The 13,747-nt window shown below is 45.7% G+C and overlaps 1 protein-coding gene across 1 annotated transcript in view; it reads right to left on the bottom strand.

Annotated features, from left to right (window-relative positions):
• The window catches only part of WDR81 (WD repeat domain 81), a 142,085-nt gene that overhangs the window by 121,234 nt on the left and 7,104 nt on the right, over positions 1-13,747 (bottom strand). The gene's annotated exons all lie outside the window — the stretch shown is intronic.

Raw genomic sequence — 13,747 nt, 5'->3', positions numbered from 1 at the left:
GCCAGCAGCCATTGCAACAATGTTACCTGCCTATTCTGTCTCCCCCATGGAGACTTTGACTCCCAAACCCTAGAAATACCTGGCACCTATGTGAGAAGTCTTAATTTTACTAGTTAAACTGGCCACGAGATTTATAGAGAAAGCATATCAAGAGTATTTTAATGTAACGGAGGATCTGCCATCACGTAGTCCACACAATATTTAGTCTGCAGATTCCTTTCTCTGGCCCCATTTCACCTCAAACCTCTGGCGCAATTATACAGACCCCTAACTCTTCTTAGTCCCAGCATGTATACTGTCTCTTCTGCCTGCAGACTACATCACCCACAGAATCCCTCTATTGCTTAGGACTTCATCTTCTAGACCTCTGGCAAGCAGACTCACTACTTTGACCACCACACAGGCTGCAGACCGCTCATTCTACTTGCTACCACACTGCAGACCCCCCCCCCTGCACCTAGTATGCATACACACTTGTGTAACGAAGACTATTGACTTGCTTCTGTGGCCCAGACCTCAAATATCTTTCGGAGTCCCCAAGACCACTGATTCCCTACCATTTCCCTTTTCTGTCCCACACATCATTGTTCTATTAAAAGGATTGGTGGTATATGTGCAAGCTCACGTTCTTGGTGTCCGCGTTCCTGTGTTTATATTTGATGTTATTGTACTGATAGGAGATAGGCAGGAGTGTGACACTTCTGTTGTCGCTTGTGTCCATCTCATCTATTGCTTTCAGTGGTGAATGGGCGCTTTCGCTCGTGAAGGCATTGTATATGTCTTTGAATGGGGGGGGTTGTACATATAGAATGTGGGTTAACGGTTAGAGCAGTGACAGTTGTACATACTTAGGATTTGGATGCTGTTGGAAATAAATGCTGGATTATACAGATTGTCTGCAAACTCCCGCTTCCTACACTGATGACAGGCAGGCACAAAGTCACGCACTGGATTTACACCAACTTTGAATTTTTATTGGATATTAGTGTTCCCTGTATCTCACCAGCATTTCATCCATGCCATTGCACATCCCTTTGATTTAACTGGTGCATCATTTCTACCCCATCTGCCATTTCTTGAGGAGCCTGAATGTTCCCAAAACTATATTGGCGCGTATTTTGAGAGGCAATTGCTTTTGGCCACCATGCCCACATACGGAAGCTGATCGCAGTGTATCATCGCAGCTCATTTTGGTGCACTCCCATACATGGAAGCAGATCGTTAGCGTGTCATTTTGGTGTACCGTGCTTCTGCAGCAATATTTCAAGGCGGTGGGAGTTTACGGCCTGCATATCGTCAACAACCCCACATCAGGTTTAACCCTTTCCTGCCAAATTCTCCTCCATTGAGCTGCCACCATACTCCAAGCCACATCATACAAATCTACTTAAGGCAGCGGTGACTACCTTTATCATTTTAACATTTTGAGTATGGTGTACAATTAATCCAAGCGCTGATTAACTCGGCGGTGAAGTGATCAGGGGCAGCTCCTCTGCTAAGGCGGAGGAGCGTCACCCCACTGCTCTCAGAGGAGGAAAAATAAAATGATAATAACGTTATTATTATCATAATTTAATTTTTTGTAGGTTCGGGGCTGAGTTAGGGCGGAGCTGGTGGCACAGGGTGAGGATAGTGTGCAGGATGGTCTGGTCGGCCATCTTGCACACTTTGCATGTTCCCCACCAGGCTGTAATGCACACCCTGGTGAGGAACATGCCAAGGCTCCCACTGCCTGCCTGAACCAAAGAGGTCAACCCACTAACAGCGCTGCATTGCAGTGCTGTGATTGCCTTAGAGGAGCCTGGGTGGGCTTCCTGGTTCCAGCCGGAGCAAGGGACGACGGACGAGAGACACGGCGAGGAGGTAAGTGTTTATTTTTTTTTTGCATTTTGTACCCCTCCCCCCCTCGTTTACTGCCCGATGTATACATCTCTATCCTAAACTGCGGTGACTCCCTTAGTTATTTTAAGTGTACTAGGACTGTTATTTTCCTATTTTTCATACTTGTACCTTTTCTACCACTATGTCTGGCATTATACCTCCTCCTGCATTTCTCACTACACGTGGGAGCCACCAAGGGAATGGGAAACATGGGAGGCTGTTTTTCTAGCGTATATTGAGTTTTTTGAAGGTGAAGAATGTGAACCTGGGGGAAAGATGGCATTATTGAAGCATTGTCTTGAGGGTATTGGTTTGAAGGTCTTTAAGAATTTACCAGTTTTGGATAATCCAGGAATTATCAATGTTTATCATTATACTTCCAAACAGTTTTGTTTACGGTACAGGAAGAAAACTAATGTGGTGATGGACAGATTCATTTTCTATTCTTGAAAGCAGCATCCTGATTAATCTATTTAGGACTACATTTCTGTCCTTACATCTCTAGCTGTCACGTGCAATTTTGAGCACATCTCTTATGAGCAAGTGCTAAGAGACCAAATTTTAATGAGAACCAATAATTAAAAAAAATACAGGAATGATTATGGACCAGTACTGACATGTCGCTCAATGCTGCTATCGACATCGCCAAAGCCATTGGAGCACGCTGAAAAGTTTGTGTGGTTGTTTTGAAAAGTGACGTCCACATTGTATCCAAGGATAGATCTAAAGGGAAGTAGCCTTACACTAAGAACAATGGTCCTTTGCAGACAAATGATGTCAAACCTAATTGGCAAAAACAAGATGGGAGGAGAAACATTCCCCTTTGTTATAGATGTGGCAGTAGTGCGCACCTCTGCAGTGCAAAAATATGTCCCGCCGTGGAGTAAGTGTGTTCAAGGCGTGGTACTAAAGGGCATTTTGGCAGAGTATGCAGGTCAGCTCCCAGGAGAGTGAACATGGTACAGGGTTATGAGGAATATGACAGTTCTAATGAAAGTAGTGAACCTGAATTCAGTGCAGTGTTAAGCATAGTTGGAGGTCCGACTCGACCAAATTTCCATCATGAGTATTTACTATTGATTGGGTTGCACTACGTGCACTTGTGGACTTTTGTGCCTCGTACACTATTATTTCACAAGCTATTGTTAAGGAAAATCGGCCTAGTCTTAACAATGCTACATGGGTGGATGCTCATCCTTTGCCTAATTTACCCGCAATGGTCACCACTTTAGCAGGAGTGCACGTGTTCTCATGCCTTGATCTTGCAAGTGCATATCATCAAGTCATCTTGGATGAGGAATCAAAGAACCTTGCGGCATTTACAACTCCAGAAGGTTTTGTCATATGCTGTTTGGCATCGCCAGTGTGGCATCTGTCTTTCAGAGGTTGACGAAGGAAACTCTTGATGGCCTGGAAGGGGCAGTTGCTTTCCAAGTCGGCATATTGGTTTATGGTTAGGATGCAGAAGAGCAGATCACAATTTAAAGATGGTTTTGGCAGCTTCAACAGCTAAAGGCCTCACTTTACGATCTGACAAATGAAGGTTTAAGCAGAAGGAAGGTGAGTATTTAGACCATTGCATTAGTGCCATTGGTATTAAACCCAAGCGGAACCTTTTGAAAATATCACCAAATGGTCCTATTCCCACTTTCAAGAAACAATTAGTGGCATTCCTTGGATTAACTGAATTTTACTCAAAATGTATCCCCAAACTATGCTGCCAAAGTAGCTCCTTTTATATGTTTATTTTAAAAAAATGCAAAGTTTGTTTGGACTGAGGCCACAGACCTCAAACCGACCACACCTGAGGTTACAAGTTTTAAAGATTAGAGGCTTGAATCTCAACTCTCATCCATTTTGCCTACTGTTAGTAAACTGTTATATTAACCCAGTACAGACCACCATGAAAGATTCCATGGAGGCACTCTCACGGAAACTAAACAACCTCGTAAATAAACACAAACTCAATCAGGTAATCCTAGCTGGGGACTTTAATTTGAGGGATCTTGACATTGCTATATCCCCTGCATTGGGGGAGGGGGAAAAGGGCTGGGCAGAACCCCTCTACAGTCTCCTCAAAAACCATAAGCGGACTACAACTCATGCATTGAAAGAAGCACGAACGCCATCCTGGCAGCCACATCCAACCTTCTGGAATATCTCAAGAATAAACTACATTATGGTCAGCGGCCAGACTGAAAGATTTTGAAGTCGAGGATAGGTTCGAAAGTGACCATAGGCCACTAAGAGCGGTGATCCAGTTGGAAGTACCAACAGCCACCATCTTTCAAGCCATTGGAGAGTCGAGAGGGGAAGAAAAACAAAGTCCTGAGGAGGATAAAATGGTCAGAGAAGATAGGCAAGAAGATGCAAGTCTCGTTGAACCAGAATCAGAAGGGTACTTCAACAATGCTCTTATCATCCATAAAGGACTGGAAGAATATTATAGAGGATCTTCAATTGAAGTTGGGAAACGCTCAGCCCCAACCCTCCAGCACCAACGTGCCATTAATAGCAGGAAGTAAACGCCCAACAAAAGACATACTCGACTGCAAGCGAGCACTCCGCAAGGCCCTAAAAGTAAAAAAAAAAAAGGAAGGAGGGAGCAGACCAACGTACGGATCATCTGTTACAATACTGAGGTCTGCCCTAAGAAAGAAATTGTGGGAACACAAAAAAGAGCATACTGAAAGGGAATGGCGGAAGGTGTTCTCTCTGTTCAAGGAAAAGAATCTCTCGCGGCTATGGAGACACATCAATCAGCTGAGTAGTCGTGGGGTAACAAGAGAAAACGGAGTAGCCGAGCACGACTGGCCGATTCACGTGAAGCAACTATATTCACACGCTACCTCAAATAAAGGCTGCTCAGAAGAAACTAACTGCGAGGAGGGGGTTAAACCAGTCAAACAACCTTAAGTCTGAAGAATTGAATGCCACCCCTGCCATTATCTCTACTGAACAGAGCGCCCGGGTAGAGGAGCACCAAAGGTCGCCAGGCCTGATAAATCCTGCTATGGTCATCAAGATCCTCAAGATTATGAAGAATGATGGAGCCCCAGGGCCCAACGGGATACCTGCACCCATTTTTAAAACTGCCCCAGACTTTTGGGCAGCAACCCTAACTCCATTTTACAATCATATCCTCTCGACAGCCAAGATACCAGATTCCTGGAGGGGCTCTATATTGGTCCCCATCTTTAAAAAAGGCGACTGCCGGAAGCCATCAAACTACAGGCTCATTGCCCTTCTTGACCTTGAAGCTAAGGCCTATGCTCGCCTCCTCCTGAAAGACCTGCATCTTGGGCAGAAGAAAGAGGCATCATTCCCTTTTATCAGTCGGGCTTCAGGTCTCAGTCGTCGACCCTGGACAATGTATTGGTGTTAGCTTATCTATCATCCCAGGCAGTAAAGAAGATTAGCCCCCCCACTGTTTAGCTGTTTCATTGATTACAGCACAGCTTTCCACAAAGTTGATCGCAGAAGGCTATGGTGGAAATTAGACAAATGGGGAATTCCATCTAAACTCCTGAAGGCAATCAGATCCCTTTATGAAGATACCTGGGTGCGGGTTAAAACTAGCACCTGTACTGGGTCATCCAAATTGACCACGAACAACGGGCTTAAACAGGGCTGTGTGCTGGCCCCTATTCTCTTTAATTTGTACACTGAGGACCTGGGGGACTCTCTGAAAGGAGCTAATCTAGTAGCACCTAGGCTCGGCAGTGTGAGGCTGTCGGTATTACAATATGCTGATGATACAGCTATAATGGACCGTACAAAAGTGGGCCTACAAAGAGCCCTAAATGCACTGAACCACTTTAACAAGGACACGTTCTTGACTGTGAACCAGGGGGGAAGACCAAGGAAATAATTTTCCAGAGCTACAACCTCAAATGGGAAACACAGTGGCTATTGCGGGATCTGTAAATCAGCACAGTGGCTTCATACAATTATCTAGGGGTTCAGCTCACATAACGGGCCAAGGCGAAAATTCTTCGGAAACATCTGACCTACAAGTCCAGCAACGTCACGCATTTGTTAAAACAACTGAGCCAACATCTGATAAGCCCTTTTGCCGGACCAATATGGACAGTCCTAAAAGCGAAACTGCTTCCAGCTATTAGGTATGGCCATCTGGCCTTCCCAGGGTCGCTGGACACCTTTTATAACTCAGCTCAAGTTAAAACATATAAATCAGAGCTCCTTATCCAGAGGTCAGCTAGGAAATCAAGGCTGAGATTGGAGCTAGGCCTCGTGAGGCCAGATCTGACATGTCAGGGGGAGCTCATAAAGTTACATCTAAGGATCCTGAGGGCTCCAGTCGACTCATTAAGACACCAGCTGAGATCAATCTTCGACGAGAGAGGTTCGGTCTGGCAAACCAGCCTTGGCAGCGCCGTCAACACACTGAAGATAGAGGAAGCAAGTTTACAGTCACTGGAAATCCCAATTAATGCTTGGAAAAAAGTGATAAATAGACAAGTGCATGAAATATCTTTCGCTCAAGATACCAAGTCTCTCTGTTCAAGCTTAAAAAACTTGATCCTCTAAATAAATCGTACACACCAAGCAAAACCCAACCCTATCTAAGCGATGCCCTAACACCACAAGCTCGAAGCAAAATACTCTTTATGAGACTTACCACATTAGGTGTCGCTGATTTCAATCCAGCATGGACCGCAAGGGGGGGAAGACATAAAATGCAGGCTGTGCTCCTACACGAGAGAATCCTGGTTGCACCTCCTATGCTGCTGCCCCAATCTTCACAACAAACGTTGGTGACTCCTGTGCCCGATCTGTATTGCTAACGGAGCAAAGACCTGCAGTGAAGCGTCAACCTTGTGCTTTTCCAAAACAAATGCTATGACCTTAGCAAGACTGGGGAAATTCACGCATCTGATCAGGGTTGACTTAAAGGCCTCGAATGAATGCAATCCGACTTTGGCGATGGGTACGCCAAACCCTGCGGAAGCAAGCAGACTGGTCCATAACAGGCCCTGAGGAGAGCGTCCCCATTTTACAAGTCCTTTTAAGACGGTTTTTAAATTTCTAATGAGGTGTTTTAATCAGAAGGAGTTTTAAAGAACAACGGAGACTGCAAAAGTGTGTTTAAGGATACATGGTCAACTACAAATCCAGGTGTAGGTTGGACCGGGAGGGTGCCGGGGAAAGAACGGGTGGCACTGAGACTCTTCGGAGTGATATGTTTTGCGCTATAGAAGTGCATATGACTTGATTTGACTTTTGCTAAGCCCAATTACTATTCTTTTAATGGTGTTTGTTCTTACTGTAATGATTTTAATTAATCGAACAGTTAATAAATAAAATCCAATTAAAAAATATCACTGCATTTAAAACCTTGAAAGAGTTTATTGTTTGAAACCATTTGAAGTTGGAAAGCAGTGTCTTGTGATGGTGGATGGCAGAAATTGTGGTTTAGTTGGTATGCCTATGCAAAGAGATAGAGGCAAAGAATGGATAGTTCCTTATGCCTCTAGTGCTTTGCGTGATGCAGAAAAGAATTGCTCTATAATACAGAGAGAATTGCAGGCAAGTGTGTGGGGGTACTGAGCATTTCAGGACCTTCTTATGGGGAACCAAATTCATTCATCATTAAAACGGACCATAAGCCTTTGGTTTACATGATGGCACCTGGTGGAGGGGGTTTTCCGTCTGCGAGGTTGGCTACATTAGCATCTAGGCTACAAAATGTCCAGTACCAATTAGAATTTGTTCATGGGAAGATTAATGTGCATGCCGATTGCATGTCCAGACTACCTATCCCAGCGAATGTAAATGATTGTGAGGTAGTTGATAAAGAAGACTGTGAGGTAGCATTCACCCTTCAAGATGTTAACTTTAACGTAACTGAACAACCCATTGTCCAAGAAGCTAAGTGGATGGAAGTAATGGAACGAGATGTGGAACTAAAACAGTGGATTTTAAATGGATGGATGGATGGAGGAAAGGAAGATGCATAGAGAGTTAATGGGGTATTCCAAAGTACAAGTGGAATTGCCAGTAGAAAATGGCATTGTGGTACGAGGTGATAAATGTATCCCTCCGTTTAACATGAGGGAAATTATTGTGGACATAGCCTATGAGGGTCACATGGGAATCTCATGCACCGAGAGTTTCTGGTGGCCTAGGGTGGACTTGTTTGTAAAGCATCAGATAAGGTTATGCGCAAAGTGTGCTTCCAGTGACAAGTCAGCCAAGGCCATGTATACTGTTGAATTTCCAGTTACTCCGTGGCGGAAATTGGGATTAAATATCATCAGTCCATTTGCAGCACTACCTAGATAGGAAGCTTTTAGGATTGTGCCGATTTATTATTATTAGTCCAAATGGGCAGAGGTTAAAATGGTAAAGGAGGTCACTTCACAGAATGTTGTTGAGTTCTTAGATTAATTTTGTTTGTAGGGAAGGTATACGTCAGGAACTTGTAACTGATCATGGCCCTCAATTCGTCAGTGCATTTAAGGAGAACTACTTGGAGAAATGTGGTGTAACAGGTAGCTGTATTCCACCTATAGGCTAACAGTCAAGTTGAGAGGTTCAACCGCATGGTCAAGGAAGCGATCCAGTTAGCCGTAAGGGGAGGGCTCAACTGGAGAAATGAGTTGTAGTCTATGTTGTTAACCTATAGGACTTCACACAATTCAGTATCTTTGAATTATTGAGAGGATGCAAACCTAGTACTAGGTTGGTTCCTAGGTGGCTGAAGAACAAATGCAATGTGGTTGATGAGATTGCAGAGGTGGATTTCAAAGGAATTAGACTACTTTAATACCCTAAGATAGGAAACTAGATTAGGGGTACCCTTGTTATGTTACATATTGTTTCAAAGGAATTAGACGCAGAGTGGAGGAGTACATAAATAAAATGAAACATGAGGTCAGAAAGAGGAAAGGTCCTGTGAGCAAGCACGGTGTTAAAATAGGTGATTTAGTCCGCATTAAGAAAGGGAAGATGGATGGTAAAGGGTTGAGCCATGTGGTCAGACCCCATTCAAATCACTGCGGTATTCAAGAATGCAGTACAATTAGACGATGGTAGGCTCTTGAACCTTAACATGGTATCTTTATTTAGAGGGGAGAAAGAGTTTTCAGACCAACATTGGAGAAATGTTTTCTTGGATGTTGGTGAACAACAGTGTGAAAAGGATCCCAGCTCTGATGCAAGAAACCATGCCAAGTACATCTCTAGGAGTGTGAGGTCCCGTCATCCACCAAAGAGGTTCCAAGACTACATTGTTGGTTAAAAAAAACATTTCATTCCATATAAAAAGGGGGAGGTCTTGGGTATATGTGCACCCACACTTTCTTGGTGTCCACGTTCCTGTGTTTATATTTGATGTTATTTTATTGTTATGAGATAGGCACGAGCGTGACACTTATGTTGTCGCTCATATCTATCTCACCTATTGCCTTCAGTGGTGAACAGACGCTGCATTGTGTATGTCTATGAATGGCAGGTAAAAAGTGTATATATTCTATATAAAGGGGGTTAGCAGATAGAGCAGTGATGGTTCTACATACTTAGGAAGTGGATGCTGTTGGAAATAAACACTGGATTATATAGATTATCTGCGAGTCTGTTTCTTCTTACCTGTGCGTCTCCTGCCTCCTACAGGATCCCTTCATTCTGCTGTCTCTCACAGCAAACCTTCCTTAGAGTCTGGTGAGTCAATCTCTCTCCCCAACCCTCATTGTAAAATACCTTGTTCAGGTCCTTCTTCCTCTATGGCGTGTCCTCACTAACTCATATGTTCTACATGGTGTGATACTGAACTGCTTTAAAGCTGTGCATGTAAAACCCCTTCTAAAGAAACTCAACCCTGACCCCCTTTAATGTCCAAAACTGCCACTCACTCTCAAGTCTCCCCAATCTGGCCAAATCTATTGAGAAATAGGTTTCCTCACAACTGATTAAATACATCTTAGAAAAAGACTTATTGGGAATTCTTCAGGGCAGGTCACACTACTACATCTGCAACATCTGTTGTGACCAATTATCTAATCTGCACTTTCAAAAATGGCCAAACTGACCTCCTCATGTTACTGGATAAAACTGTCGCCTTTGAGACAGTTGACCACCACATTCTCCTTGACATCAAGGGTTTCGATGGAACTGTCCTGCAGTGGGTTCCCTCATATCTCTCAGCGTGCCTTCTCAACTAGTCAAAATTGGACAAACGTCTTCTTTGATCCTTCACCCATCAGGTGCAGCATTCCTCATGTCTCCACCTGAGCACCCATCATCTTCAATATCTATGGTGTACTCAGGGTGACTTCCTTAAGGATCTTGGCACCTCATTCCACCAATACACAAATGAGTCCAAGGTCTTTGTCAAACTGGATTCCCCTAAATGCACGGAAGACTACATTTCTTCTACTCGCCTTCAAGTCTGACCCAGATACCAACCCGATCTAGGTTGCATCTCTTAAACTGGCAGATATCACCACTAAATTGGTCACCTCTACCAAATCTCTGTGCTTCCTGCTTGACTAACCTTAATCCTAAAAATCACATCCAAGCTATGGCTAAATCAACCTGGTTCCACCTTTCCACCTCCAAAACGTTATGGAGCTCAAACATATCTCCATCCATGATTTGAATGTGGCAGTCGAGACCAGTGTACTCTCCTATCTCAATATGGCTCATCGCTGGCACACACCACTAAGACCAGTGCTACACCCAGCCGGCAGGTTTCTCACAAAAACTGAAACACAGCATGTTTGCACATGCTCCCCTTAAATGGCTTCCAACTGAGGCTGGCTGTACTATGATAGGATACAGTTTTTTGAGCGTGCTAATACCTGAAGGTGTCAAGGCGCTGGGCAGACTGAGTAGAAGAAAGAAGCACGTAGCCACCCATTAGGATGAGAAAACCCATGTTTTCAGCAATTTGCTGAAAGTCAGAAGAGAATCCGTGTTGGCGATGATGGAAGGCAGAGAGTTCCAAAGTTTGGCGGCCGCTACAGAACAGGAGCGACCGCCCCACCTGGCCCTCCGGAATCTCGGAGAAAACAGTTTTTTCTGGGTGAAGGATCTTGGGGTCCTCCCGGGGATATACCATTTGAAGATAGTTTTCAACTGCAACGAGCCTTTGCTGTGTAGGTCCTTATAGACAATGCTCAGGACCTTGAATGAGATTCACTTCCTAATGGGGAGCCAGTGCAAGGTGTGAATCCCCTCCCTGGCTGATTGGTGCTTAGAGATGTTAAGGATCAACCTGGCTGCTGCGTTCTGTACAACCTGAAGCTTGTCCCGGGATGCCGCATTGGTGTTGAGGTACAAAGCATTGCAGCCGGGAGGTGATAAGTGCAATGATGGTGGACCGATACCGTTCGGGTGGAATTTACGGCAGCACCTTTCTGAGGGTTCTTAAGATATAGAAGCAGGTGCCGACAGTGCTGCTGACCTAAGCATCAATGTTCAGACCCGCGTCGAATGTGACCCCCAGATTTTTCGCTGTCCTAACCAGGACATTTGACCAGATGGAACTCTGTGAGCTAAACACCAGTACCTTGGTTTTGTCAGCATTAATCTTAAGTGAGTTACCCTTCAACCAACAAATAATGCTGGTCATGCACCGATTGAATTTTCCTGCGACCATTTGCAAATCATTTGAGATGGAAACAATGATTTGCGTGCCATTCGCATAGGACAGCACCTGGAACCCAAATGATCTCACCAGCTTGGCATGGGGGGGTCACATAAAGGTTAAAGAGGGTGTGGCTCAAGGAGGAACCTTGGGGGACCCCACAGGGAAGGCTATAGGCCCGTGATTCCCTAAGCCTTCGCAGCTGGCAGTGTTCGTTATCCCTGACATAAAGGAGTGGAGAAGCTGCAATGTCTTGCCCAAGCCTCCCACTTCCTGCAAGCGCAGTACCATACGCACCAGGGAGATGTCAAATGCCGCCGAAAGGTCGAGTATGATCAACACCGCCGATCCACCTGCATGCGACTATGGTCAGTAGCCGCAATAAGGGCAGACTTGTGCTGGGACCAGCACGAAACACGTTCTGTGAGCGGTCTAACATATCCTGGGATGCAACGTTTTTCATCAGTTCAATGTTGATGAATTTTTCCAGGATCTTAGTGGGGCAGGAAGAAGGGAGAGGAGTTGAAAATCTTTCAACTCTGAAGGGTCAGCGTTAGGTTTTTTAAGGAGTGGTGAAACTATGGCTTCCTTCCAGATGGTCTGGTAGCCGCCGGAGGAAAGTATGTTATTAAACACCTTACAGAGGACGTTAGCTACCCGGTCAGGAGCCAGTTTGAGTAAGGAGGGCATACAGGCATCCGACGGAGCGCCGTATTTAAGGCCCAGAAGGAGTTCTTTAGCTTGCTTGACCGTAATTAGCAGGAAGGCGCTCAAGGCCTCCTTACCGGGGTCCAGGGTGAGCTCCTCGACATCAGGTTCCGCGACATCAGTTTCGGGTTCCTCACCTTCCATAGGCCTAAACTCCTGTAAGATCTTGAGGACCTTGTCCTGAAAGCAGGTAGCTACTCTGTCACAGAAATCTTGACTGCCTCACATTCAAAGTGCTAAACCTACGGTCTAAAATATTTCACCTGAAAACTTTCTTTATCTGGAGACTTTTGCTCTCTCTATTGCAAGGACAATGATCTCTCCACACTCTGCATTTTAGAAAAAAAAAGTCCATTCCTCATTGATCTTCCTCTGGCAATTCTTCGAATGTCCTGACTTCTACATCAAAAATAACTTTTCCTTTCAACATTTTAAATCCCTCCTTAAGAACTTTCTCCTTCAGGACCATCTACACATGACAGTTTAATCTATTTCCCTACTGTTCCTTCCTGGTAACAGTGTACTACTTCTGAGTAATAAATAAATAACTGCAAAAAACTCTATAACTCCTGCCCTCTTCACCCTCCATATGCCAGCCTCTTATCCTTCAGCACCTAATATGAGGTGTTTTGTTGTGGTCTGATACTCCTTAAAGTTACTACTATTTAGGAACGTTGTGCCGCTACTTCAGCCTCTTTGAAAATGCTGTGCCATCGTTGTGGGAACTTGCCTGTGTGCTGCTGCCATTATTGACCTCCCTCCCGCTGCCGCAGCTGGTCACTTAGCGGCCGCCGAGTGGAGGGAGACTACACCTCCCAGCCTGCTCTGCTTCCCCGCACCGCTGTTCCCGCGCCCAGAGGCGCTACAAATTCCCCGACAGGCTCGGGGGAGCGGGTGCTGTGCCATCGTTGGGGGGACTTGCCTGTTTGCCTGTGTGCTGCTGCCATTATTGACCTCCCTCCCGCAGCTGGCCACTTAGCGGCCGCCGAGTGGAGGGAGACTACACCTCCCAGCCTGCTCTGCTTCCCCGCACCGCTGTTCCCGCGCCCAGAGGCGCTACAAATTCCCGACAGGCTCAGGGGAGCGGGTGCTGTGCCATCGTTGGGGGAACTTGCCTGTGTGCTGCTGCCATTATTGACCTCCCTCCCGCTGCCGCAGCTGGTCACGTAGCGGCCGCCGAGTGGAGGGAGACTACACCTCCCAGCCTGCACTGCTTCCCCGCACCGCTGTTCCCGCGCCCGGAGGCGCTACAAATTCCCGACAGGCTCCGCGCCACGGGATCGCGCGCGGGTCGCGCCGGGCGAAGCCCGGGCAAAGGGCGGGCCGTCAGGGGCCGGGACGGGCCACCCCCCTAACATTGCTATCGGACTCCCTTGATAGCCTGGACATTTACCCAAAGGTACTGTTATTACTGATTATTATTATTCCCTTGGGCGTCTCAGCAAAGGCTTTGTAGGAATGGACTATCTCTTTTAACCATCCTATATAATGGGTAAAAACCAAAAGTTCGTAGTTTCCCGCCCCGTGACGAGACAACAGGTGGCCACG

The sequence above is a fragment of the Triturus cristatus genome, chromosome 3_2, assembly GCF_964204655.1.
Source record: "Triturus cristatus chromosome 3_2, aTriCri1.1, whole genome shotgun sequence".
NCBI lineage: Eukaryota > Metazoa > Chordata > Amphibia > Caudata > Salamandridae > Triturus > Triturus cristatus.
This window is presented reverse-complemented; position numbering and strand designations above follow the sequence as displayed.